The following is an 11,781-nucleotide window of genomic DNA, read 5'->3' on the forward strand; positions in this document are numbered from 1 at the left end:
TCTCCTCCCAGCCTCTCTCCTCCCAGCCTCTCTCCCCTCCAGCTTCTCTCCTCCCAGCCTCTCTCCTCCCAGCCTCTCTCCCCTCCAGCCTCTCTCCTCCCAGCCTCTCCCCTCCAGCCTCTCTCCTCCCAGCCTCTCTCCTCCCAGCCTCTCTCCCCTCCAGCCTCTACTCTACTATAAAATGTTGCTGCACCATTGTTTCCCCATATGTCCTTGTGTCTCTGTTGACAGAGTATAGACAGAGGTTTACTCCTCGGCGATGAGTGGCAATCTGCCCTGCCTACTGTATTAAGATGGGGACCATTTTAAACAGCCATGTATTTTCAGAGGGGGATGGTCGGTGCATCAGGCAGACTTTGCATGAGAAAAGCCGGGGTCCTGTGAACCTTCTGCTCCCTGCGTCCACATTCAATAGCTCCACCATGGTTAGCATGACAAACTGCGCCTCCAAGTTCTCAGACTTTCTTGAACACACCCCTATCCCCCACTCCGCACTCCTCAACCCTCTTGTCCCTCCCCTGCACCCCACTTGCACCTCCTTGCACCCTCTGGGCTGAGCTTGTTCTTTTCATTAGTTGTCTGGGCCAACAAGTCCATAGGGTTAGGAAGGTGACCCCTACACACAGAGCAGACTCATATATAGATAGTACACTGATTTAAGTGCACGATAATAGAAATAACAACACAGGAAATTAAACATATCCAGTACAACTTTAAAATATCAGATAAAAAAAAAAAAACATAAAGTAAAGAAAAATGTACTGGCCTGGCCAAGATATAGACAGATATTCTTGCATATAACCACAAATTGATATCAGTGCAATTTACTCTGAAGCACTGTACAGTAACACTGTGATTATGAACATTACAGATCTTAATACAAATACATATAAACAAGGTTACTGTGTGAGGCAATTCATTTTGATCTATAATGAGTCCATTGTGTGTTGTTTTTTAATATAAATGGCAGTTTTGATAAAGACTAATACAAAGGTTGGTATGGATGGCAGTTTGTTATTGATGATGTCATAAACACTGGACATTTTCCCGGGAGGGATATTACTGTTCTGTAAGCACGTATTCACATGAGGAGCAATGCCTACCTTTTCCTAATGAAAAAAACTAAACTTGGAAATAAAAAGACCCTGGCTGGTCAGAATGGGATAATCTCCTTCTATCTTTCAGGCCAGGGCCCAGGGCCTCTCCCATATTCTGTTATTATAAATGTGGCTGTGTTTCATTTTATCTGCCAAACCCCAATAGACTGTAGATACTATGCCAACATCCCATGGGTTAAAATACAACAGTTGGACGGTTGTAAAAGGTGTCAATTCAACACATTTTTGCAGGGAAGGAGATTACAATTGTCACACCCTGATCTGTTTCACCTGTCTTTGTGCTTATCTTCACCCCCCCTCCAGGTGTCGCCCATCTTCCCCATTATCTCCAGTGTATTTATACCTGTGTTCTCTGTTTGTCTGTGCCAGTTTGTTTTGTTTCGTCAAGTCTACCAGCATTTTCCCCCGTGCTCCTGGCTTTCTCTAGTTCCTGTTTTCTAGTTTTCCCAGTTTTGACCATTCTGCCTGTCCTAAGCCTGCCTGCTGTTCTGTACCTTGTCACACCACACTGGATTACTGACCTCTGTCTGCCCTGAGCCTGCCTGCCGTTCTGTACCATTTGGACTCTGCTCTGGATTACTGACCTCTGCTTGCCCTTGACCTGTCGTTTGCCTGCCCCCCTGTTTTTGTACTAAACTGTCTGCATCTGGGTCTTCTCCTGAGCCTATTCTGTCAGCACGTATTCACATGAGGAGCAATGCCTACCTTTTCCTAATGAAGAAAACTAAACTTAGAAATAAAAAGACCCTGGCTGGTCAGAATGGGATAATCTCCTTCTATCTTTCAGGCCAGGGCCCAGGGCCTCTCCCATATTCTGTTATTATAAATGTGGCTGTGTTTCATTTTATCTGCCAAACCCCAATAGACAGTTGGATGGTTGTAAAAGGTGTCAATTCAACAAATTCCATTATTCCATTATTACACAGTAGGCTTACTTGAAAATTATACAACAAAACACACAAAAAAAACGCATTACATTTAAATAGATAAATTACATTTTGTTAGTAATGGATAACTGACATAATCGATTGTTACAGCAGTGCGATCCTCACAATGTTACTTTATTATTCTTTAATTCATCTGGCTTATTCATTATTGCATATTCATAATCATACAATTTTGAAGACTTCCTGCATGGAACATGCTGTATTTTTCATAGGTCAGTGGTGTGCTCATGTGAGCTAATTCAACCAATCAGAGGCAGGTGTACTAAGAAAATGGAGGATCAAAATTAGCATTTATATCCAAACTGAAATGGGAGAGGCAATAAGGACACTGCGCTGACCTGCAAAATGACTAACCAACATCTAAAACTGACCCTTACCTTAACCCTAACCTTAAACAAACCCTTAAATCTGACCTTAACCATAACCTAATTTTAACCAATTCTGAAATTAAATATTGGTTTGCAAGTCAGGAGTGTCCTTATAGAATTTTCCAACAGAAATACACAGGAAACAAGCCACGACTCACATCTGAGGCAATAACATGTGGCATTGGAAACTCTTTATACATACACATTTGTATCTGAGGAGTGTTATTTGTTTTGGTTAAATGACATACGTTTATATGTCATATTAGTAGAAACATTATAGATTTGATAAAGGACATTTTTAGAAACGTTTTAATATTGGTTTAACAATGTTATACCTTATAACATAATGCATTTACTACTGATACACTTCATGAATATACGTTTTACAAATATTTTATAGTATGTTTTTCAGACAGTCAAAATTAAATGGAATTTTCTGTACCCTAGAATAAAGCTTTTAACTGTTATAATAAGAAGCGTTTAGCCTCCTTTCCCCTCATTTCATTTTATGAATATAATATACACCTTTAATATTATGAATATAACATACACCTTTAATAGTCTGAATATAATATACACCTTTAATATTCTGAATATAACATACACCTTTAATATTCTGAATAAAATATACACCTTTAATATTCTGAATATTATATACACCTTTAATATTCTGAATATAATATACACCTTTAATATTCTGAATATAATATACACCATTAATAGTCTGAATATAACATACACCTTTAATATTCTGAATATAATATACACCTTTAATATTCTGAATATAATATACACCTTTAATATTATGAATATAACATGCACCTTTAATATTCTGAATATTATATACACCTTTAATATTCTGAATATTATATACACCTTTAATATTCTGAATATAATATACACCTTTAATATTCTGAATATAATATACAGCTTTAATAGTCTGAATATAACATACACCTTTAATATTCTGAATATAATATACAGCTTTAATATTCTGAATATAACATACACCTTTAATATTCTGATAATATAAAGCTTTAATATTCTGAATATAATATACACCTTTAATAGTCTGAATATAACATACACCTTTAATATTCTGAATATAATATCCACCTTTAATATTCTGAATATAATATACACCTTTAATATTCAGAATATAATATACAGCTTTAATATTCAGAATATAATATACAGCTTTAATATTCAGAATATAATATACACCTTTAATATTCTGAATATAATATCCACCTTTAATATTCTGAATATAATATACACCTTTAATATTCTGAATATAATATACAGCTTTAATAGTCTGAATATAATATACACCTTTAATATTCTAAATATAATATACACCTTTAATATTCTGAATATAATATACAGCTTTAATATTCTGAATATAATATACACCTTTAATAGTCTGAATATAAAATACACCTTTAATATTCTGAATATAATATACAGCTTTAATATTCTGAATATAATATACACCTTTAATAGTCTGAATATAAAATACACCTTTAATATTCTGAATATAATATACACCTTTAATAGTCTGAATATAATATACATCATTCCAATAAAAAAGAGAAATTGCCATGTTCATTAATACTTAATCTAATTACTGATAGGATTTTTTTTAATAGGAATTATGTTCTATTTCCTTTGTTTTTCTATTGACTCTTAATTGCTTTAATTGGTCATATGCATGACATAGGCCTGCTTTGTCTACTGCTCTGTCATTGTAAAGGTCATCGGTGTCAGTAATGTTTGGGGTTGTTAGGCACCTACAAACAAACTACCACTACTCACTGGGCAATAGTGCCTCAATTAAAGGACAATGGCCACCCCTAATTCCTTTGATTACAGTCCATAGGACTTTTACTGCCCTGCAGGGAGGAACTGTTTGTTGTCATAGGAAGTCATTGGACAGTGGATAAGAAGCTGGATGGCTAGGTTCGGAACATATGACATATCATAGTAAATGGTAAATAAATGTGAAAATTAATTCAAATAGCATACAACATTTGGTGAAGGTGATTTTGCTCAGAGGAGTTGTGTGTTCATTTTGCTGTCATCCAGTTGTTATTTGATAGCTGAAATTAAAAATATAAAAAATACAGAATGTTTTTCCACATTAGGAAGACAAATGTCAAAACATATTCAAACATACAGCAATTGTAAACCAAGAACAGACATCAACATTGGGTCTTATTTGTGGGATAAGTCATTTGTAGACTTTTTATGGCAAATAACTCTAGCAAGCGTTTAGTGTAACTGTGTGGCTGAAAATTAGTGGACATATTGTAGGTTTTATGCCCCATATAGTGATCAAGTCTGTGTCAGCAAACTTTAGGGGTAATCAGATGTTTTATTGAAGTAAATATAAGTTACATTGACTGGGTCTAGAAAAACTACAGGTATATTTATTCGTTTTTTTGAAATGTTTGCCAACAGACCTCAGAACTGGATAGTGGATAGTGTTGACCCGTTTAGTTTGAGTTTAATTTCTCTCACCTTGTTTCTTCACAATAGTCATCATAACTGAAGATATTGATACAGTAATTGCCAATATATTGTTGGTGTTATTTACTATAATTTAAGAATGTTTCCCACCAGGCCCCTGTAGGATGCTTGGCCTGTTCTGTTCTGATGACCCCTCTTCGCCTCACAGGACAGAAACAATGAGAAGCCTTGCCAAATACCTAATGGCAGCCTGGACAGTGAATAGGATGAGGTCTCTGCTGTGTGTGTGTGTGTGTGTGTGTGTGTGTGTGTGTGTGTGTGTGTGTGTGTGTGTGTGTGTGTGTGTGTGTGTGTGTGTGTGTGTGTGTGTGTGTTTCCTCCCAGAGAGGGGGGTCACGCCTGTAATCTCCAGAGCAGTGTTTAAGACAGTGCCTTGTAAGGTTGGGTTTATCCCTGGTGAGAGTGAGGGAATCTGTCCAGCTCAGTAAGCATGTATATCAGGCCATCTCACGGCTCACTGGACTCTCCCTGGGTGGGCCCGGGTCAATACCACCACTGCTGACTGGCCGGGCATAATGGGATAATCTCCCTCTTTCTTTCAGGCCAGGGCCTAGGGCCTCCTCTCCTGGTGACTGAGTCACAGCCTTCGGCCATGGCGGCTTGGCTCTAATTTCAGGTCATCCCCAGTCGGGGGGAGACAGGGGCCAGGCGGGCGGCCAGAAGCAGGGGACAGGGAGCCCATTTCAGCCAGAGCACTGGAGCGCACTGGGGGCATTGGGGCATTGCATGAACTGGCTGTTGGGAGAAAACAATAGGAGGTGTGATAACCAATAAACAAGGCCGGTGTGTGTGTGTGTGTGTGTGTGTGTGTGTGTGTGTGTGTGTGTGTGTGTGTGTGTGTGTGTGTGTGTGTGTGTGTGTGTGTGTGTGTGTGTGTGTGTGTGTGTGTTTGTGTAGCGCTTTCTTCAGCTCCAGCAGCTTGCTTCAACACCCCTTATGCTCACACACACACAGGGAACAAATTGACACCAACAATGTTGGCCACTTGGTTTAACTGTGTGCTCTCTAGTCCTTCAGGGTAACTCTGAGATGATCTGAATAACTACACTCTATCAAAACTACAAATGAGAACTTGTTCTCAACTTGCCTACCTGGTTAAATAAAGGTGAAATAAATAAATAAATAAAATAATGCCAAGAGTGTGCAAAGCTGTCATCAAGGCAAAGGGTGGCTACATCGAAGAATCTCAAATATAAAATATATTTTGATTTGTTGAACACTTTTTTGGTTACTACATGATTCCATATGTGTTATTTCATAGTTTGGGTGTCTTCACTATTTTTCGACAATGTAGAAAATAGTAAAAATAAAGAAAATCCCTTGAATGAGGAGGTGTTCTAAAACTTTTCACCGGTAGTGTGTGACGTTACCCATTTTCAAATTGTATACCTACAGTAAGCCATATACAGTGCCTTCAGAAAGTATTCAGTTCCCTTGACTTTTTCCACATTTTGTTACATTACAGCCTCATTCTAAAATGTATTAAATAAAACAAAGATATCATCAATCTACACACAATACCCCATAATGACAAAGCGAAAACAGATTTTTAGAACTTTTTGCAAATGTAAAAAATTAATTAAATAGAAATACCTAATTTACATATTTATTCCCACCCTTTGCTATGAGACTCAAAATTGAGCTCAGGTGCATCCTGTTTCCATTGATCATCCTTGTGATGTTTCTGCAACTTGATTGGAGTCCACCTGTGGTAAATTCAATTGATTGGACATGATTTGTAAAGGCACACACCTATCTATATCAGGTCCCTGTCACACCCTGATCTGTTTCACCTGTCTTTGTGCTTGTCTCCACCCCCTCCAGGTGTCGCCAATCTTTCTCATTATCCCCAGTGTATTTATACCTGTGTTCTCTGTTTGTCTGTTGCCAGTTCGTCTTGTCTTCTCAGGTCTTATCAACGTGTTTTCCTGTCTCCCTGCTTGCTCAAGTTCTGTTCCCTAGTTACCCTTGTTCTGACCGTTCTGTCTGCCCTGAACCCGAGCCTGCCTGCTGTTCTGTACCTGCCTGACTTTGACCCGTTTAAGAACCTCTGCCTGTCCTGACCCCGAGCCTCCCTGCTGTTCTGTACCTTATTGTCTCTGCCGTGGATTACAGACCTCTTTTGCCTGCTCCCTGTTTGAGTCAATAAACATCTGTGACTCTAGCTGTCTGCATCTGGGTCTTATCCTGAGTTCTGATAGTCCCACATTAGAAAGTGCATGTCAGGGCAAAGCCATGCGGATGAAGGAATTGTCTGTAGAGCACTGAGACAGGATTGTGTCGAGGCACAGATCTGGGGAAGAGTTCCAAAACATTTCTGCAGCATTGAAGGTCCCCAAGAACACAGTCCGCTTGGAGTTTGCCAAAAGGCAGCTAAAGACTCTCACACCATGAGAAACAAGATTCTCTGGTCTGATGAAACCAAGATTGAACTCTTTGGCCTGAATGCCAAGCGTCATGTCTGGAATAAACCTGGCACCATCCCTACGGTGAGCATGGTGGGGGCAGTGTGCGCATTGTGGGGGCAGCATCATGCTGTGGGGATGTTTTTCAGTGGCAGGGACTGGGAGACTAGTCAGGATCGAGGCAAAGATGAACGGAGCAAAGTACAGAGAGATCCTTGATGAAAACCTGCTCCAGAGCGCTCAGGACCTCCGACTGGGGCGAAGGTTCACCTTCCAACAGGACAACAACCCTAAGCACACAGCCAAGATGACGCAGGAGTGGCTTCAGGACAAGTCTCTGAATGTCCTTGAGTGGCCCAGCCAGAGCTCGTATTTGTACACGATCAAACATCTCTGGAGAAACCTGGAAATAGCTGTGTAGCAACGGTCCCCATTCAACCTGACAGAGCTTGAGATGATCTGCAGAGAGGAATGGGAGAAACTCCCAAAATACAGGTGTGCCACGCTTGTAGCATCATATCCAAGAAGACTCGAGGCTGTAATTGCTGCCAAAGGTGTTTCAACAAAGTACTGAGTAAAGGGTCTGAATTTCAGTCTTTTTTTTCCTTTTTTTGCAAAAAAATCTAAAAACCTGTTTTTGCGTTGTCATAATGGGGTAATATGTGCAGATTGATGAGGGGGGGAAACTATTTAATCAATTCTAGAATAAGGCTGTAATGTAACAAAATGTAGAAAAGTTGAGGGGTCTGAATACTTTCCGAATGCACTGTATGGTCATTGATCAACTTCAGTATTGTCCCTTGATACATTCAAATGTAAAGATAAAGTAAAATAGTTGAGGCAGCTTTTATTTTTGCAAATACGTTCATTTTATTTGTATTTTTTACCACAAGATAATGAAATATGCAGCATCCTTTAATTTTTACATTACAAATAGTTATTACAATCAATGATAAGAGCATTATATTGATACAAGTATGAAGCTGCAGTGCAAATGCTAACAAAATCTTGAGCAAATCAAATATATGACTTTTAAATGCTTTACCCTAAATTACAGAAGTGCAAATGATCGCTTAGGGCCTCAACAAATATCCACATAAAATTGGATAAAACATATTTCATTTAGAGCTAATAAAACTATTAAAAATAAAAATTCCACCTTGTACAAACTCACCTTTCCATGTTAAGACTCCTCCTTACCTGTCCACAAATAAACACTAGGTGATCAACAACAGATTGGACAACTAAATCCTCTGGACTTTGATAGTCTTTTTACTAGCCCTTATTCCAATCACAGAGGATAGGCTTTAGATATTTCTGTGTCTGGTCTGGTCAGGTCTGGTCAGGACATTATGCTGGTCAGGTCTGGCCAGGACATTATGCTGGTCTGGTCTGGTCAGGATATTATGCTGGTCTGGTCAGGTCAGGACATTATGCTGGTCTGGTCTGGTCAGGACATTATGCTGGTCTGGTCTGGTCAGGTCTGGTCAGGACATTATGCTGGTCTGGTCAGGTCAGGTCAGGACATTATGCTGGTCTGGTCTGGTCAGGTCAGGTCTGGTCTGGTCAGGTCTGGTCTGGTCAGGTCTGGTCAGGTCAGATCAGGTCTGGTCAGGACATTATGCTGGTCAGGTCTGGTCAGGACATTATGCTGGTCTGGTCAGGGCATTATGCTGGTCTGGTCAGGTCTGGTCAGGTCTGGTCTGGTCAGGTCTGGTCAGGACATTATGCTGGTCAGGACATTATGCTGGTCTGGTCAGGTCTGGTCAGGACATTATGCTGGTCAGGTCTGGTCAGAACATTATGCTGGTCAGGTCTGGTCAGGTCTGGTCAGGACATTATGCTGGTCAGGTCTGGTCAGGACATTATGCTGGTCTGGTCAGGTCTGGTCAGGACATTATGCTGGTCAGGTCAGGTCAGGACATTATGCTGGTCTGGTCAGGTCTGGTCAGGACATTATGCTGGTCTGGTCAGGTCTGGTCAGGACATTATGCTGGTCTGGTCAGGTCTGGTCAGGTCTGGTCAGGACATTATGCTGGTCTGGTCTGGTCAGGTCTGGTCAGGACATTATGCTGGTCTGGTCAGGTCTGGTCAGGTCTGGTCAGGTCTGGTCAGGACATTATGCTGGTCTGGTCTGGTCAGGACATTATGCTGGTCAGGTCTGGTCAGGTCTGGTCAGGTCATTATGCTGGTCTGGTCAGGTCTGGTCAGGACATTATGCTGGTCTGGTCAGGTCTGGTCAGGACATTATGCTGGTCAGGTCTGGTCAGGTCAGGTCTGGTCTGGTCAGGACATTATGCTGGTCAGGTCTGGTCAGGTCTGGTCAGGTCAGGTCAGGACATTATGCTGGTCAGGTCTGGTCAGGTCTGGTCAGGTCAGGTCAGGACATTATGCTGGTCAGGTCTGGTCAGGTCAGGTCTGGTCAGGTCTGGTCAGGTCTGGTCAGGACATTATGCTGGTCAGGTCTGGTCAGGTCTGGTCTGGTCAGGTCTGGTCAGGTCTGGTCAGGTCAGGTCAGGACATTATGCTGGTCAGGTCTGGTCAGGTCTGGTCAGGACATTATGCTGGTCAGGTCTGGTCAGGACATTATGCTGGTCAGGTCTGTTCAGGACATTATGCTGGTCTGGTCTGGTCTGGTCAGGTCTGGTCAGGTCTGGTCAGGACATTATGCTGGTCAGGTCTGGTCTGGTCTGGTCTGGTCAGGTCTGGTCAGGTCTGGTCAGGACATTATGCTGGTCAGGTCTGGTCTGGTCTGGTCGGGACATTATGCTGGTCAGGTCTGGTCAGGTCTGGTCTGGTCTGGTCAGGACATTATGCTGGTCAGGTCTGGTCAGGACATTATGCTGGTCTGGTCAGGTCTGGTCAGGTTTGGTCAGGACATTATGCTGGTCAGGTCTGGTAAGGACATTATGCTGGTCAGGTCTGGTCAGGACATTATGCTGGTCTGGTCTGGTCAGGACAGGTCTGGTCAGGTTTGGTCAGGACATTATGCTGGTCTGGTCAGGTCAGGTCAGGTCTGGTCAGGTTTGGTCAGGACATTATGCTGGTCAGGTCTGGTCAGGACATTATGCTGGTCTGGTCTGGTCTGGTCAGGTCTGGTCAGGTCAGGTCAGGTCAGGACATTATGCTGGTCTGGTCTGGTCAGGACATTATGCTGGTCTGGTCTGGTCTGGTCAGGACATTATGCTGGTCTGGTCTGGTCAGGACATTATGCTGGTCTGGTCTGGTCTGGTCAGGACATTATGCTGGTCAGGTCTGGTCAGGACATTATGCTGGTCAGGTCTGGTCAGGACATTATGCTGGTCAGGTCTGGTCAGGACATTATGCTGGTCAGGTCTGGTCAGGACATTATGCTGGTCTGGTCTGGTCAGGACATTATGCTGGTCTGGTCTGGTCAGGACATTATGCTGGTCTGGTCAGGTCTGGTCAGGACATTATGCTGGTCTGGTCTGGTCTGGTCAGGACATTATGCTGGTCAGGTCTGGTCTGGTCAGGACATTATGCTGGTCTGGTCTGGTCAGGACATTATGCTGGTCTGGTCAGGTCTGGTCAGGACATTATGCTGGTCTGGTCAGGTCTGGTCAGGACATTATGCTGGTCTGGTCAGGTCAGGTCTGGTCAGGACATTATGCTGGTCTGGTCTGGTCTGGTCAGGACATTATGCTGGTCTGGTCAGGTCTGGTCAGGACTTTATGCTGGTCTGGTCTGGTCAGGACATTATGCTGGTCTGGTCAGGTCTGGTCAGGTCTGGTCAGGACATTGATGCTTGATCCTTTCACTGCATCGCCATTGTAGCCTCAGCATCTGAAAAAACACAAGACAACACTGTAGCCTCAGCATCTGAAAAAACACAAGACAACATTGTAGCCTCAGCATCTGAAAAAACACAAGACAACACTGTAGCCTCAGCATCTGAAAAGACACAAGACAACACTGTAGCCTCAGCATCTGAAAAGACACAAGACAACACTGTAGCCTCAGCATCTGAAAAAACACAAGACAACACTGTAGCCTCAGCATCTGAAAAGACACAAGACAACACTGTAGCCTCAGCATCTGAAAAGACACAAGACAACACTGTAGCCTCAGCATCTGAAAAGACACAAGACAACACTGTAGCCTCAGCATCTGAAAAAACACAAGACAACACTGTAGCCTCAGCATCTGAAAAGACACAAGACAACACTGTAGCCTCAGCATCTGAAAAGACACAAGACAACAGAAGAATGTGATTAGGATAATGAACATTTCTCCATGGACAGTACACCAGTTCACATCCAAACATCTAAAACATCAGCATGTGTTGATTGACAGGTTAAAGGTGCCCTTAGATCATGTACACACGTGCAGTGTGACGTTGTGTGTGTGTGTGTGTCTTCTCCCCTCACCAGCAACGCTGTGCTGTTGTTGTTTA

General features: G+C 42.0%; 1 long non-coding RNA gene across 1 annotated transcript; it reads left to right on the plus strand.

The window, feature by feature from the left end:
- The first annotated feature begins 8,913 nt into the window (after positions 1-8,913).
- LOC123727823 (uncharacterized) lies at positions 8,914-10,390 on the plus strand. The gene is made up of 3 exons (XR_006759752.1): positions 8,914-9,063; positions 9,903-9,993; positions 10,192-10,390. It is a non-coding gene; the product is annotated as an uncharacterized lncRNA (long non-coding RNA).
- Positions 10,391-11,781: the final 1,391 nt, after the last annotated feature.

This window comes from Salmo salar, chromosome ssa16 (assembly GCF_905237065.1).
Source record: "Salmo salar chromosome ssa16, Ssal_v3.1, whole genome shotgun sequence".
In the NCBI taxonomy this organism is placed as follows: domain Eukaryota; kingdom Metazoa; phylum Chordata; class Actinopteri; order Salmoniformes; family Salmonidae; genus Salmo; species Salmo salar.